The following is an 18,024-nucleotide window of genomic DNA, read 5'->3' on the forward strand; positions in this document are numbered from 1 at the left end:
AAAATGGCCGCCTGTGTTTATGCTGTCGTCAGCTGAGGCTGTGATGTCACAGGTGAGGGAAGCACGTACTGCGCATTAATGCCTCCATCCCTCGTTATTTATTTATTTATTTATTTATTTTATTTATTTTATTTATTTATATATATACAAGAACGTACATTGGGGGTTAAGAGACAACATAGAGTTTAAGTTGGAATTACAATGTTGTAAAGCCACTAGCTATATATAGCGTTTCGGGCAAGTCCTTAAACTAACCTTTGAGCAAATCCTTAAACAAACAAAGTTCTAGAGAAATAATTAGGAGTAAAATTGATAAAAAGTGTTTAACAGGTACATTACAGCTTTACTTTACAAGTACAGATGACTTTAAGCAGGATAATTACAGTAAAATTGTCATTTTTTTTTTTACAGGTATGATGCAAGAATTTTCGACACAAAAGCAGATCAGAACAATACACAATAATAACAATACACAATAATGAACAAGGAATCCTAAGTACAATTAGGAAAACATCTCAGGGTTATACATTGGATTACTGAAGCACAATATGAGGATCATTACAAGGAGTAATGCAGTAGAATATGCACTCATATTCTATTATTAAGTTAATATTAAGTTCCTTCCTCATGTTAAGTATCTTTGTGGTACGAGGGGCATCCAAGGATTATCTTCAAGGCTTCGTTCTGCAAGTTTTCAAGCCCTTTAAGCTTTCTTTCAGTCATCAAGGCAAGCAGAGGTGCAGCATAATCCACTAAAGATCTGATGTATGCAAGGTACATCATTTTGACAATTGTGACATTGGCACCATAGCCTGAGTGATAACCTGCAACATCTCCAAGAGGGCTTATGGAGCCTCTCTTTATACTGACGACAGAGTTTGAATACAACAGGACAATACAAGGCCAAGGTATTTGAATCTGTTAACATAGTCAAGCTGGGAGCCATCATACAGTTACATCTTGCGAACAGCTCCTCCCTGCCTGGGTGAACACCCGTTTAGTATCTTTGTTTCCTCTGCTGAGATATGACTAAACCTAAGTCCTGACATAAGACTAATACAGAGTTAAGAGTGTTCTGCATGTTAGCATAACAAGTAGTGTGTATCATTATATCATCAGCATATACCCAGTAGTGTGTATCATTATATCATCATGTATGATGATTCATGATACAAGGGGGTCTAAATTGATCTATCGAACGATCTAAATTGGGTACTGAAATATGGTCAAAAGATTGGCAGAGCCGTTTAATCCTGACAAATGTAAGGTTTAGAGGATAGGTAATGACAACAGAGTTAGAAGCAAAAGGCAACATGAAAAGCAACTGGAATACCATGACATCTATTATCCTAGGAACTAAACAACACTCCTACAACCAGATAAGAAAGTCTCTAAAACAGTTGGTATACTCTCCAAAATCAGATATTATGTACCTAACTCTGCTCTCATCTCTCTATATTATGCACTAATCTATCCCTATCTCAACTATGGTATCTGTGCATGGGGTTCAACCACTGCAAACCACCTCAAGTCCATCATCACCCAGCAAAAATCTGCTATCAGAATAATATCAAATTCTGCTTTCAGACAACACACAGCCCCCTTGTTTAACTCCCTAAACATGCTAAACATAATCTCACTCCATAAATTCTCTTGTGTCAACTACATTTACAAAACCCTGTTCTTAAATGCAAATCCTTGTCTGAAACTCTTCCTGGACAGATGTAATAGGACCCATTATCACCACACCAGAAATAAATATCTCTGATATCCCCAGAGTTAAACTTAATCTGTGTAAACACTCTATGCAAATAAAGGGACCCAGTTTATGGAACTCACTCCCTACTGAATTGAAAAGCTGTCCAACTTTTACATCATTCAAAATCAATACTAAAAAGTACCTAATTTCATCCTCATAGTTTTTCACTTTTTGCCTTAAAATTGCACTGTATCTATTTCTACCCAATCTCCCAACCTTTATGTTCCAAATTTGAACATCTTTACTATTGTGATCATTGCTGTCTTCTTATATGTCCTGCCAATCTGCTGTATGGTGTTTATAAATCTTGTTTATCTGTAACTTTTGCTACCCTGCAGTCTCCCAATCTTTATGTACCCAATCTGAACATCTTCACCATTGTGATCATTGCTGTCTTATATGTGCTGTCAATCTGCTGTATGGTGTCTATTAATCTTGTTTAAATTACTAATCAAGCTGTCAATGTAATCAATCAGAGCTTTAATATAACAATGTGCTTTAATATACTTACTAAGCTCTCTCATCTCATTTTTCTCTTGCAATGTATCTTTATCATTTATCAATTCTGATAGAAATTACCTACTTAAAATTATCTGCTAGATTAAGGACCTGCCTGAAACGCTGCGCGTACTAGTGGCTTTACAAGAATGTAAATACTGTACTATCCAATGTATTCTCACAAACCCAATGTACCTTCTTGTATATATGTAAATAAATAAATAAATAAAAGTAAATATGAAAAACTTGTTGGTCAACTCTGCGCATGTAGTGCATCAACTGTGGGAGAGCTATTTCCTTCAAAAAGTATAATCGTGTGGCTTTATGTTTAAAGAAACAATTTCAGGTACATTCTTTGATTGAAAAACATGAATATAAATACAAGTGTTAATTGTAAATGATAAGTTATAAACAAAAATAAGAAGTAGGAAAAATGATATGTGGAACCAGACAAAAACATTGGAACGCTCAGGTGATGAGAGGGTAAACAACCGCCGCCATTTTAGCAGCACCCGCCGGTGATGTCCAGCACGAGCATTAAGGAAAAACCTTGACACAAACTGCACCTATCATAAAGAAGAAGCAACACCATTGACCGCCAAGTGCTCACATCAAGTCTAACTCTAAGAAACAACACTCAAGCCTTGACGCTTCTCCCAACATCCGGGGGAGAAAACCTTCACACAAACTGCACCTGTCATAAAGAAGATGAAGACTCACCAGTGTCCACAGTGTCCGAAGGTATTCACCCGTTCTGGAGATGTGAAGACTCACATGTTAGTGCATTCAGGGGATAAACCTCACGAGTGTCCAGAGTGTGGGAAGAGATTCGGTCGTCTTGGAAGTATGAAGACTCACATGTTAGTGCATTCAGGTGACAAACCTCACGAGTGTCCTGAGTGTGGGAAGAGATTCAGGCATCTTCAACGTATGAAGACTCACAGGATGGTGCATGCGGATGAGAGACCTTTTCAATGTGCCGAGTGTGGCAAAAAATTTAGAGCACGTGGAAATATAATAAGGCACATGTTAGTGCATTCAGGTGACAAACCTCATGAGTGTCCAAAGTGTGGGAAGAGATTCAGTGAGCTTGGAAATATGAAGCGTCACAGGATGGTGCATGCGGATGAGAGACCTTTTCAATGTGCCGAGTGTGGCAAAAAATTTAGAGTACGTGGAAATATAATAAGCCACATGTTAGTGCATTCAGGTGATAAGCCTCACGAGTGTCCAGAGTGTGGGAAAAGATTCAGTCGTCTTGGAAATATGAAGACTCACATGTTAGTGCATTCAGATGATAAACCTCATGCGTGTCCAGAGTGTGGGAAGAGATTCAGTCGTCTTGGAAGTATGAAGACTCACAGGATGGTGCATGCGGATGAGAGACCTTTTCAATGTGCCGAGTGTGGCAAAAAATTTAGAGCACGTGGAAATATAATAAGCCACATGTTAGTGCATTCAGGTGACAAACCTCATGAGTGTCCAAAGTGTGGGAAGAGATTAAGTGAGCTTGGAAATATGAAGCGTCACAGGATGGTGCATGCGGATGAGAGACCTTTTCAATGTGCCGAGTGTGGCAAAAAATTTAGAGTACGTGGAAATATAATAAGCCACATGTTAGTGCATTCAGGTGACAAGCCTCACGAGTGTCCAGAGTGTGGGAAAAGATTCAGTCGTCTTGGAAATATGAAGACTCACATGTTAGTGCATTCAGATGATAAACCTCATGCGTGTCCAGAGTGTGGGAAGAGATTCAGTCGTCTTGGAAGTATGAAGACTCACAGGATGGTGCATGCGGATGAGAGACCTTTTCAATGTGCCGAGTGTGGCAAAAAATTTAGAGTACGTGGAAATATAATAAGCCACATGTTAGTGCATTCAGGTGACAAGCCTCACGAGTGTCCAGAGTGTGGGAAAAGATTCAGTGAGCGTGGAAATATGAAGGCTCACATGTTAGTGCATTCAGGTGAAAAACCTCATGCGTGTCCAGAGTGTGGGAAGAGATTCAGTTGTCTTGGAAATATGAAGGCTCACATGTTAGTGCATTCAGGTGAAAAACCTCATGCGTGTCCAGAGTGTGGGAAGAGATTCAGTCGTCTTGGAAGTATGAAGACTCACATGTTAGTGCATTCAGGTGACAAACCTCACGAGTGTCCAGAGTGTTTGAAGAGATTCAGTCGTCTTAGTGATATGAAGAGGCACAAAATGATACATGCAGATAATAGGCTAAACACTTAGTGTGTGGAAGGTAATTAAGAGAATGTTGAAGGATAATGAGGCACATACAGGTATATTAACTTAATTTTAATCTAACAGTGTGCTATCACAATGTCAGTTGGATGTTCTTCAAAGGTAATTCTATTTTGTTTGAGAAATACACTTCACCATGAAAGGTAAAGATCAAGATATTTTATTATATTCTTTTATGAAAGTTAGATGACCAAGCAAGAACTAGAGAAGCTGTCACTATAGGAAAATTCAAAATTGCTTATAAGTATAGAAATATCTCTTTAGTTTAGAAAAGATAAATCAAAGCTTTAAATGTTTTTCTTCATATTTATGTAAATAACAATGTGCTTTCTGTTTTTGTTCTCTGTGAAAATTTATTTAAAATGTAATATACTCTGTAGCTAAGTTATGGACATTACTGTTGTAATACAGCGCTTCTTTAAAGAGCGCTGTTTGTCGACATAATTGTATTTGTGCTGCTTTTTCATCTATGTTTTCATTTCTTGTTTTCATTCTACTCATTATGCTCAATTAGTATTAAGCTTGTCATTTAAGTTTATCATGCCTGAAACGCTTTGCGTAATAGTGGCTTTAGGCATTGTATGTACTAGCTCTACCTATAAGTCAACCAATCCTTGTAAAAATTTATTGTATGTATGTACCTTACCTAAATAAAATTGTATTGTATTGTATTGTATTGTATTATTTAGCATTGGTGCTGGTGAAGAAGTCAGTCTGAGACGTACTTAAGATGAGACTATTTGATTGATAGGGAAATGTAGGTTAATCAAGGAATTTTCTCATCAGATTCATATGCAAACTGATGTCTATTTTATATTTTTTGTTTAGGCATATTTATGAATAATACTCTTGATTATAAATATTTCACCGAAGAGTTTATTGAAGGCAGATTGGCATTTATAACTGTTAGTCAATTTAATATGAAATTTAAATTGATATTACTCTAGAAATTTACATCACTCTAAATTTACCAGAAATTTATATTACTCTAGCCTAACTTTATCAGTTATGCTGTAATTGTCTTGGAATAATATTTTACCCGATTTACCTGAGGGCCACTAACCCTAGTGTCCTCGATAAAAACGGGAAGCTTGCAGTTTGTTGAAGGTTTCCTTCCCCCCCCCATTTTGCTTGATTTTTTCCAGGTATATTTTGAAATTCAGCACATTTTGGCAGTTATGGCGTTGGCGGGTAGTCAGTTCCATCGATCAATAACCCTGTGGGTGAAAAAGCCTGATTCAAAGTTATATTAGCTTGATTAGCAATAATATTATCCTGATTTCTATAATCCTCTGTCAATTATATTATCCAAACTGGCAGTTATATTAAGATGATTGTGAATTACATAAACCTTACTGGCAATTATATTAGCATGACTGTCAATTTATATCAAACAGATACTTATTTATGTTGTGGTGCTCGTGGGTTCTATTACATCTATCAATGGAGAGTTTCAGATCAGGATTAGCATTTAGGAACAAGGTTTTGTACATGTAAATAGCACAAAAGAATGTGTAGAGCGAGTGTATATTTAGCATGTTCAGGGATTTAAACAGAGAGGCTGTGTGTTGTTTGAAGACAGTTTTATTGTTCTGAAAGCAGATTTTAATTGGGTAGTGATGAGCATCAGGTAATTTGCAGTGGATGAATGAACCCCATGCACAGATACCATATGTTCACATACCAACCCTAATTTTCAAAGAAACCTCTAGATTTTTAGCTCCAGCCATTTCATTGCTCTACAACAAATCATTTGAACTCCAAACCTTTCCTGATATTCTAAGGGGAAAAAAAAGCAAGAGTAACCTTAGTCCATTAAAGTGTCAATCTCACTGAAGTCAACAATTATAGACCAATATCAACTCTGCAGATTTTGTCTAAAATATTTTAAAGAGTTAATCTACAAGCAGCCTTAATCCTATTTAGCAAAACAAAATTTACTTAGTTCTTGCCATAATGGTTTGAGGCCCAAAAAAGGACCAATCATGCACCGATTAGTATCATTAACTTTATATATGCAGCTCTTGGAAGAAATGAGTACCCTTGTTCATATATTTGTTGACCTACATTAAGACTTTTTTACACTGTTAACACATTAACTTTCTTAAATTACAACATTACGGAGTAAGAGGTTAGTCCCTCCAATACCTACAGTCTTACCTTTGTGACAGGCTTCAGTATGTCTCTGTGAATGATTCCAATTCACCCACTCTACCTATTAACACTGGTGTTACACTGGGCAGTATTCTTCACCCTCTCGTCTTTCTCATCTCCCCCTCCCTTTCCAGCCCATTGCCATCATGAGGGGGCTTGGTTGGCGGATGCTAGAGTGTGATGCTCCATGGGACAGTGTCCTCTGTCCTTTTGAATCCTAATGCTCTTGTTGGCATCTTCACTAATTGTGCTGAATGCTTTTTCCTATTAAGTTTAATTTTTCCTTCCCAATTCTCCTGTTTAATTGCTATTTCAACAATACAATACAATACAATTTTATTTAGGTAAGGTACATACATACAATAAATTTTTGCAAGGATTGGTAGACTTATAGGTAGAGCTAGTACATACAATGCCTAAAGCCACTATTACGCAAAGCGTTTCGGGCATGATAAACTTAAATGACAAGCTTAATACTAATTGAGCATAATGAGTAGAATGAAAACAAGAAATTAAAACATAGATGAAAAAGCAGCACAAATACAATTATGTCGACAAACAGCGCTCTTTAAAGAAAAAAACAGACATTGGTTGACAATAGAAGGGTAAGGTATTTCCTTGTGACGTTTTGCAATTCTTGATTATTCTTTCAGATGTTTTCTTCTGTTTAGACACCGGGTTTTTTGGGAGGCACACCCTCTCACCCGTAAAACTGTGGTACTCGGCATTGTCGAGCAAGAGGACACCTTTATTGTCAATCTTTTCCTTCATTGCTGAGCCCAATTATATCGTGCTGAGCTTCCATTATATCTTGACGGACTGATGATTCCTATGGTTGCGATTGTAGGGCATATATCTACAGTGCACCGACCGGGGGAGCCGGTCGGCCGAGCGGACAGCACGCTGGACTTGTGGTCCTGTGATCCTGGGTTCGATCCCAGGCGCCGGCGAGAAACAATGGGCAGAGTTTCTTTCACCCTATGCCCCTGTTACCTAGCAGTAAAATAGGTACCTGGGTGTTAGTCTGCTGTCACGGGCTGCGGGGTGGAGGCCTGGTCGAGGACCGGGCCGCGGGGACACTAAAAGCCCCGAAATCATCTCAAGATAACCCCTGGGGGGGGTGGCCTTTGCTTGTTGGTTGTCTTATCCTCTTATTGTGGCTCCATGGTGGGTATGGGGCCTTGTTTGTTGGTGAAATGTTTACTCGTTCATTTACATGCTGATATCTGACCCTCTTTTTAACTTCTAAGACGTTAGGGGTGGGAGACCAGGCCCCCAAGTCGGATTGTGATGGAAAGCTGGGCTCTGTAGCCCACACTACATTGGTCCCAGATCAGGCAGCTCCTGACTCTCCCTGCTTGATGGGGTTTTGGGAGCTCTTCTACTACCTGACTTGTGAGTGCTTGGTCCACCAGGTCCCAACTACCCTATCTGCTCCCCCTCCCACCTCTGTGGCTGGGTTGAGCCCCAAGCTCCCAATGATGACCACCTCATCACAACATTGTAACAACTGGGTCTCTTTGTCCCCACCCCCCTTACTGGGGGTGCTCGGTGCTGCTCCCTCCACAGTCACACTCACGCGATTCCTTCCAGTTCTAATACGTTCCAAGCTTTATTTGGTTCTGCTACATGGACAAAGTATTTTGATCTTAGTCATGTTGATTCTACTCATCCTGATGATTTATTCATCTATAAACACCTAGTTGATTTGGTGGATACCTTTGTCATTTTTATCCCCACGCCTACTGGTACGTGTTTCTTTGCAGCTCCTTCTCGGGAAGCTGCTGTCTGCTTAGCCTCGTTGTCCTGCTTTGGGAAACCCCGGTTCGGATCTCCAGAAATGCCTAGTTAAATGCTAGGATTTACAGTTATTCTTCTGCACCATGTAGCGACTGGTGATAGCTGTCAATGCTATCAATCAGAGCTATGGATGTGCTTAATATACCTAGGAATCTCTCATTTTTTTTTTTTTACAAAGTATCTGTCAACTTTTTATAAATTTTACTACAATTTACCTACTTAAAATTATCCGTTAGATTAAGGACCTTCTCGAAACGCTGCATGTACTAGTAGCTTTACAAGAATGTAGTACCCCTAACAAACCCAATGTTCCTTGTGTGTATATATATGTATGTATATATATATATATATATATATATATATATATATATATATATATATATATATATATATATATATATATATATATATATATATATATATATATTATATATGTTAAATATGACCGAAAAGGTAAGATTAATAATTCTAACACGAATTTTCTCAATATTTCTTATGTTTCTTTTCACTGTCAATGGTAATGGAAAAATCAATTCTCCAAAATTCATTTTTATTTCTAGTCTGATGCGACGCCTGAACGCGTTTCGTAATAACTTATTACATTTTCAAAGACTTTAGTTTACACACACAACTGTAACCTGTAAACACTCATTATACATCCATACTTATACTCGCATTTGGGTGAGGTGATATGGTGCAACAGTTTTGGGTGATGTGAACAAACTTGTGACTAGCACAAGACAAAACATGAAACAATGGGTATAACTTGGATAAGAGAACATAAGAATGGAAGTAACTACAGAGGGCCTATTGACCTATACTTCTATATTGGTTCGGAGTCTTGAAGTGGGTAGAACATACAGTAGTTGTGTATTAATTCGCCGTTGATTGCTGGTGTTGATGTTTTGATGTGTAGTGCCTCGCAGATGTCGAGCCTCCTGCTATCGCTGTATCTATCAATGATTTCTGTGTTGTTTGTTAAGATTTCTCTGGTGATGGTCTGGTTTTGAGAAGAGATTATATGTTCCTTGATGGAGCCTCTATGGATATTATATGGAGAACATTATAATCTCTTCTCATAACCCATCAATAAGACATCACCAGAGAAATCTTAACAAACAACACAAAAATCATTTATACATACAGCGACAGCAGGAGGCTCGACATCTGCGAGGCACTACACATCAAAACGTCAACACCAGCAATCAACAGCCAATTAATATACAACTATATTCTACCCACTTCAAGACTCCGAACTAATATAGAAGCATCAAGAGGAAGTATGGGCCAATAGGCCCTCTGCAGTTACTTCCATTCTTATGTTCTCTTAACTAAGTTATACCCATTGTTTCATGTTTTGTCTTGTGCTTGTCCCAAGTTTCTTCACCTCACCCAAAACTGTTGTACCATATCACCTCACCCAAATGCGAGTATAAGTATGGATGTATAATAAGTGTTTACAGGTTACAGGTTGTGTGTGTAAACTAAAGTCTTTGAAAATGTAATAAGTTATTACGAAATGTGTTCAGGCGTCGCGTCAGACTAGAAATAAAAATAAATTTTGGAGAATTGATTTTTCAATTGCCATCGACAGTGAAAAGAAACATTAGAAATATTGAGAAAATTCGTGTTAGAATTATTAATCTTACCTTTTCGATCATATTTAACAACATATGTTTACAAGAAAGACTGCTACCAAAATATATATATATATATATATATATATATATATATATATATATATACAGTGGTACCTCGAATAACGAATTTAATCCGTTCCGTGTTCGTCATGTGAAACGGACGTCATACAAAACAAATGTCCCCATTTAACCACTCTGATGCACTGTGTTTATTGTGAAATTTCCCCAGTCTACATGACATCAAATGTTCCCAAAAAATCATTTTTCTTTGTAAAATGATAAATTACCTTCCCTGAACATGTCTATGTAAAAATAATTACCAAATTCCACTTTGGCCACCAGTTAGCAGTAACCACAACCCACTTACTTATTACTTAACAATAAGGACTTGGACAAGGTGCGCTGTGACGTCATCAGGGCCTGGTCGCCCGTGTGTGAAGCTCCCAGACACGGTCGCGCGGGCCATTCAAGCACCGCGTGTTGCCACAAATATATTTTCAAATATTTTATCAATGTATTTCCAATGCGGTTTTATTTATTTCTTTTATCGTATATGATGCATATTTGTGACCTTTACAATGTGTATATAGTAGAACGTTGATAATGTTCCACAGAACTGTGATACATGTATCAGTAGAGTGTCCACAATAAATGCTTATTGTCACAATATTACGTGGTAAAAATTCACTAAAATTACAATATGTACAGTTTCACACACTATTTACACAGTAACACACTGTATTACACACTCAGTACTTTGGAGGTGCGTAATAATCAACGAAGGAGTCAATGGTACACAGTACGACTCTCCTTGTACCAGCTACAGATAGATTTTCGCTTCCTGTTTCATCGTTCTGTGTGCTTGCAAATAACGCACTCATGTACACCCTTGGCTTTAGTACTTGTAGGTGGTATGTATCTAAGCTTGTAAAGCATAAGGTAGTATGGAGACGATTATAGGAAAAACTCAATTTGTAAGGTAGTCTTGAAAAGATCGCTGTGTAAGGTCCCACACAGGAAGAGATTCAGCTAGCCTCAAAGAGTGTCCGTCAGTCAGGAAGAGATTCAGGTTTTCTTGAAAATATCTATGGAAAACACTACCATGAAAGCCGCTAACACTGTTCATCTATGCTACTTGTATCAGATGCATCATCATTGAAGGCAGAAAACGATTCTTCTATGTATCATCTATATAAATTAGAGATGGCAAGGGTGGGGCTCAGAGCTACACCTGGATACGCTCGCTGTATCATCCTCATAGGTGCTGTATCACTGGCATCCGACTGTTGTGCTAAGTCCTTATTGCGCCTAGCTTCACCAATATTATGACCCTTATGTTCTTCAAACAATAAGGTCTGAATTTCACCAACTGAGCGCAATCTTTCAACACCGTGTCGTACAGGTGTTTGGGAGAGGCACGTGTGCCACAAATGGTTGCTCACGCAGTACTAACCCAGCCAGCAGCCCTTGTCTTTCATATTCGTTATAGCAAAAGGTTCGTTCAGTGTTTGTTGGGTAGGCTGCTCCATTATGACGATCTTTCTTTGTTTCAAAAGTGTTCCATTTGTTTTGTATTTGTCACTTACGTCTCAATAATGGAGCAGCCTACCCGACAAACACTGAACGAACCTTTATGGCATATGTCATTTTTCAAATTGTTTCAACAGTTCTTTTATTTTTTCGTTTTATTTTTTTTTTTATTTAAGAAACATGGAGCAGCCTACCTGTAGACCACCGAACAAACCTTTTTGACATTTGTTCATGTTTTCAAAATTCTTCATTTTTTTATTATTTACGTATTTTTTATGTAAGAAACATGGAGCAGCCTACCTGCCGACCACCGAACGAACCTTTTGCTATAAGACAAATGGAAAATAAATATTGAACACATTTGAAGAAAGGACAATGTCATAATGGTTCATTGTATGTAAGGTAGGCTGCTCCATTATTGAGACGTAAATGACAAATACAAAACAATGGAACACATTTGAAATGAAGAAGGATTGTTATAATGGAGCAGCCTACCTGCTAAAAACCGAGCAAACCTTTTTGACATTTGTTGTATATCAGAAATTTCATTTCTTTTTTCTACAAAAACGTCAATGCTTTGCAACATCTCAGCAGTCACCCCTTTATATCCCAGCATCATTAGCATCTTTAAACAAGAACAACATAATTTATGTGCATCGTCGGAGGCGTCTGAGAATGTGCAAGAAGCAGCGTGACCCCACCATGTGGTGTTGACGTTACTCAAACCAGCGTTCGTCATACGGGACGATTTGACGCCGATCGGGCCGTTCGTTACCCAAAATGTTCGTCTTTTGGGGCGATCGTTATGCGAGGTACCGCTGTATATATATATATATATATTTTTTTTTTTTTTTTTTAAATATATATAGGGGGGTACCACCACTGGTGCAATTATAGGGACCCACAGCCTCAGAGAAGGGAACACAGAGCACTCAGGGAAAAACTTGACATTTATAATATATATATATATATATATATATATATATATATATATATATATATATATATATATATATATATATATATATATATATATATATATATATATATATATATATGAATTGAAAAACTGTAAAACTTTTGCCTTATTTAAAAGCAAAACCAAAAAGTACCTAACTTCATATTCTTAGTTTCCTACACTGAGCTTTAAATTTGCTCTGTACCTAGTGTTACCCAATCTCCTAATTTTTATGTAATATCAAACAACCTTATCATTGTGTTCATTGCTGTCTTCTTTTATGTGCTAGCCATATGCTGTATTGTGACTACCAATTTTTGTTCAACTACCATTCAAGCTGTCATTGCAACCAATCTTATATTGTTTCTGCTGTATTGTGCCTACCAATTTTTTTTTTTTGCCAACTACCATTCAAGCTGTCATTGCAATCAATCTTAGCTACCTATGTGCTTTAATATACTGTACCTACAATTTTCTCTCATCTTTTTTTCATTTCATGTAATCTGTTATCATTTTTTGTCTATAATTTTGCAAGTATTTACCTCCTTAAAATTTTCTTAGATTAAGGACCTGCCCGAAACGCTGCGCGTGCTAGTGGCTTTACAAGACTGTAATTACAATATTTGTATCCTCACATTCCTTATGTACATTCTTGTATATGCATAAATAAATAAATAAACATATATATATATATATATATATATATATATATATATATATATATATATATATATATATATATATATATATATATATATATATATGTATTATTAAATATGACCGAAAAAGTAAGATTAATAATTCTTACACAAATTTTCTCAATATTTCTTATGATTCTTTTCACTGTCGATGGTAATTGAAAAATCTATTCTCCAAAATTCCTTTTTATTTCTAGTCTGACGCTACACTTGAACGCGTTTCGTAATAACTTATTATATTTTCAAAGACTTTAGTTTACACACACACACACAACTATAACCTGCAAACACTAAACTGAGTTTAAACAGCTTTCATTTTATACCTGCATTTGGGTGAGGTGATATGTTACAACAGTTTTGGATGAGTTGAAAACAAACTTTCAACACAAGACAGAACACGAAACAATGGGTATAATATTGGGTAAGTTAAAGGAAAGAATGGAAGTATGTAACTGCAAGGGCCAATTGGCCCATATTTTTTTATGCTTCTATATTGGTGCAGAGTCTTGAAGTGGGTAGAATATAGTTGGGGACGAAACATCCTCAACCTATTCTTAAACTTTAAATGGGTGAGATGCCGAGCTTGCTTGAACGCTGAAGCTTCGGCGACAAATCTGAGTATCTAGTGGGCCATTTTTGGTAATGAAAAAATTTTGGTAACGTCCCCACAACTATATTCTACCCACTTCAAGACTCCGCACCAATATAGAAGCATCAAGAAATATGAGCCAATAGGCCCTTGCAGATACTTCCATTCTTCCCTTTAACTTACCCAATATTATAACCATTGTTTCGTGTTCTGTCTTGTAGTGAAAGTTTGTTTTCACCTCATCCAAAACTGTTGTAACATATCACCTCACCCAAATGCAGGTATAAAATGGAAGCTGTTTAAACTCTGTTTAGTGTTTGCAGGTTATAGTTGTGTGTGTGTGTGTAAACTAAAGTCTTTGGAAATATAATAAGTTATTATGAAACGCGTTCAAGTGTCCCGTCATACTAGAAATAAAAATGAATTTTGGAGAATTGATTTTTCAATTACCATCGACAGTGAAAAGAAACATAAGAAATATTGAGAAAATTCGTGTTAGAATTATTAATCTTACTTTTTCGGTCATATTTAATAATATATGTCTACAGGAAAGACTGCTACCAAAATATACTATATATTATACATATATATATATATATATATGTCGTACCTAGTAGCCAGAACGCACTTTCAGCCTACTATGCAAGGCCCGATTTGCCTAATAAGCCAAGTTTTCCTGAATTAATATATTTTCTCTAATTTTTTTCTTATGAAATGATAAAGCTACCCATTTCATTATGTATGAGGTCAATTATTTTTTATTGGAGTTAAAATTAACGTAGATATATGACCGAACCTAACCAACCCTACCTAACCTATCTTTATAGGTTAGGTTAAGTTAGGTAGCCGAAAAAGTTAGGTTAGGTTAGGTTAGGTAGGTTAAGTAAACGAAAATACATTAATTCATGAAAACTTGGATTATTAGGCAAATCGGGCCTTGCATAGTAGGCCAAGAATTGCGTTCTGACTATTAGGTACGACATATATATATATATATATATATATATATATATATATATATATATATATATATATATATATATATATATATATATATATATATATATATATATATATATATATATATATATATATATATATATATATATATATATATATATATATATGTATATCACGAAAATAAACACGTGATTAAGAATGTGACAATGTCAGACCACGGAGGAAAAATGAAACAGGAAATTTCCTTAAGTACTTTCGTATATTAAATACATCTTCAGAAGGTCATTTTACAGATCGAGTGATGGGTATAAATAGGCAGGAAGGAGTGGTGAAGTAAGGTGAGGTACAATACTTGGACAACGCAGACGGCCCATTGGCCCATCAGATGCACCCAATTGACACATCCGATGTAGCCCAATGGCCCATCTGATACAGCAGACATACAAGCATAATATATAGGTAATTATAACATAAAGAAGTAAATATATACAATAAATTAGTGAGACAAATGTTTTTCAATGATTCTACTTAAATCGTCCTTTAGCTGATCTATTAGAAATGGATCTAAGTTATATAGACCACTGCTAATATTCAAATTACTTTCTTTGGTGATCTGTATCAAAGCAGATTCAATTATGTTTCTGTTATAGGTGCTTTTACAATTTGATATTGAAGAAGCACTCTCCCAATCAATTTGGTGAGCTTTTTCTGACAAATGCACAAACAAAGCATTAGACAATTGGCCATGTCTTACAGAGTATTTATGTTGCGATATTCTACATTTTAAATCTTTAAATGTTTGCCCAACATAGAACTTATTACATTCCTTACAAGGTATTTTATAAATGACGCAATTATCACTACGAGGGCTGTTCCTTACTAATAGCTTACCAACAGTGTTTTCGTAGCTAAACATTACATCTATATTAAAAAGTTTCAAGGCCTTGACAATATTCTCAAACCCAGAGAAATATGGTAAACATAACACATTCTTTGGGCGAATCCTTTCACTGCATACATTATTATAATATGTACGACGAGCTTTGTTACGACAAACTTCCAAAAAATTCAGTGGGTAACAAAGCTTAAGACCAATCGAATCAATATTCTTAAATTCTTCATCTAAGAATTCTGGACTCACAACTCGAAGTGCTCTTAGATACATAGAAGAAAAAATTGACTTTTTTACATTGTATTTATGCCCTGAAAAATAATGAACATAAGATAAATTGTTCGTAGGTTTTCTGTAAACACTAAACTTTAATGAAGAGTTTTCCCTATGAATAAGCACATCTAAGAATGGCAAACATTTATCAATTTCAGTCTCCATAGTAAAAGGGGACATATCTTGTCCCCTTTGTTAGGAACTATCTCCTCTTCTCATTTGACAAATTCTCTTGATTTAGTTAACAAATTGAATAGTGTTCCTGTCACTCCTGATGTAATGTTAATCAGTTTTGACGTTTGTTCCTTGTTCACAAAGGTACCGTTCGATGATATTCTCGATAATCTTGCTCGTGAACTAATGAGCCATGACTTACCTCTTTCTGCCGATATTATTGTCAGTCTTGTTAAGTTGTGCATTAAAGAATGTAAATTTACCTTTAATAATGAGTATTATTTACAGACTTTTGGAATGGCAATGGGGAATCCTCTATCGCCATTGCTCTCAAACCTGTACATGGAATTCTTTGAAAAGAAATTTGTTTCAAAAATAACTCCTGGAATCATTCCTTGGTTTAGATATGTTGATGATATCTTGTGTATTTGGCCTTCAGATGTAAACACAGACGAATTTGTAGCCAAACTTAATGACCAAGTCACCTCCATAAAATTTACTATGGAGACTGAAATTGATAAATGTTTGCCATTCTTAGATGTGCTTATTCATAGGGAAAACTCTTCATTAAAGTTTAGTGTTTACAGAAAACCTACGAACAATTTATCTTATGTTCATTATTTTTCAGGGCATAAATACAATGTAAAAAAGTCAATTTTTTCTTCTATGTATCTAAGAGCTCTTCGAGTTGTGAGTCCAGAATTCTTAGATGAAGAATTTAAGAATATTGATTCGATTGGTCTTAAGGGGGCGTCTGGTTGGCATCTGGGTCCAAAAATGCAAAAATGAAAACTCATTCGAGTTCAATCAAACTTTTTTGACAAGTTCTATATGAAAAGTGTTTCATCTGGTCCAAGTTTCAGCATTGTAGCATAAATAGGAAGGGAGAAAAAAAATATTGAAGTAGTTGTGAAAATAATGCAAAAATGGTCAAAATCGATTATCAATCAAAAGTGTCAACTGAAATCATAACTACAACTCTTTGCTATCACAATAGCATATATTAAAAAAATATTATTAGTTTAATTGGAAAAAAATTTTAAGGAAAAAAAAAAAAAAGGATTTTTTTTTTCTTTTTTTTTTTAAATATTTTTTTTTTTCATTTTTTTTGGGGCGATTTGCATCAAACTTACACACCTGACTGTACGTAAGCCTATCTGTAAGGATGCCAATTTTGAAGAAAATTGGTTGATGTCAAACCCAGCCACAGATTTTAGAACCTTAGACTTTATTCATTTCTGTTTTTTTTCAATTGACACAAACGTTTACAAAACTCATTCTTTTTTTATTCAATTTACATGAAACTTACACAGTATATGTAGAGGGCATGTCTCTACATTGGGGGGCTTTCATTTTTCTCTAAGTTCATTTATTGATTTTATAATAGCAATAAACATGCCATATTTGCAAAAAAATTTTGGGGAACTTTGAACATTTGTATTAGGAAAACTAAAGATGTTTTGGAAATTCTAAATCCCCAAATCCTTTATTATATGCTAATGTGTCAGAAAAGTGTTACAGAATAATTTTATCTGAAACGTGTGTTCTGAAGTGTGGACTTGAAAATGTGTAAAAAACGTTCAAAAAAAATAAAATAAAATAAAACTCCCTTTCTATTTACGCTGCAGTACTGAAACTTGGGACAATTTAAGCACTTTTCATATACAACTAGAAAAATAATATTGGTTGACATTGAACAACTTTCATTATAATAACCAGACGCCCCCTTAAGCTTTGTTACCCACTGAATTTTTTGGAAGTTTGTCGTAACAAAGCTCGTCGTACATATTATAATAATGTATGCAGTGAAAGGATTCGCCCAAAGAATGTGTTATGTTTACCATATTTC

At 35.7% G+C, this 18,024-nt stretch overlaps 1 long non-coding RNA gene across 1 annotated transcript in view; it reads left to right on the forward strand.

Annotated features, from left to right (window-relative positions):
* LOC138371935 (uncharacterized) overlaps positions 1 to 18,024 on the forward strand; it is a 34,181-nt gene continuing 16,157 nt past the window's right edge. The window contains exon 1 of the long non-coding RNA XR_011230576.1: positions 1 to 52. This is a non-coding gene — a long non-coding RNA (uncharacterized lncRNA). The remainder of the gene's footprint in view (positions 53 to 18,024) is intronic.

Source organism: Procambarus clarkii, chromosome 37, assembly GCF_040958095.1.
Source record: "Procambarus clarkii isolate CNS0578487 chromosome 37, FALCON_Pclarkii_2.0, whole genome shotgun sequence".
In the NCBI taxonomy this organism is placed as follows: domain Eukaryota; kingdom Metazoa; phylum Arthropoda; class Malacostraca; order Decapoda; family Cambaridae; genus Procambarus; species Procambarus clarkii.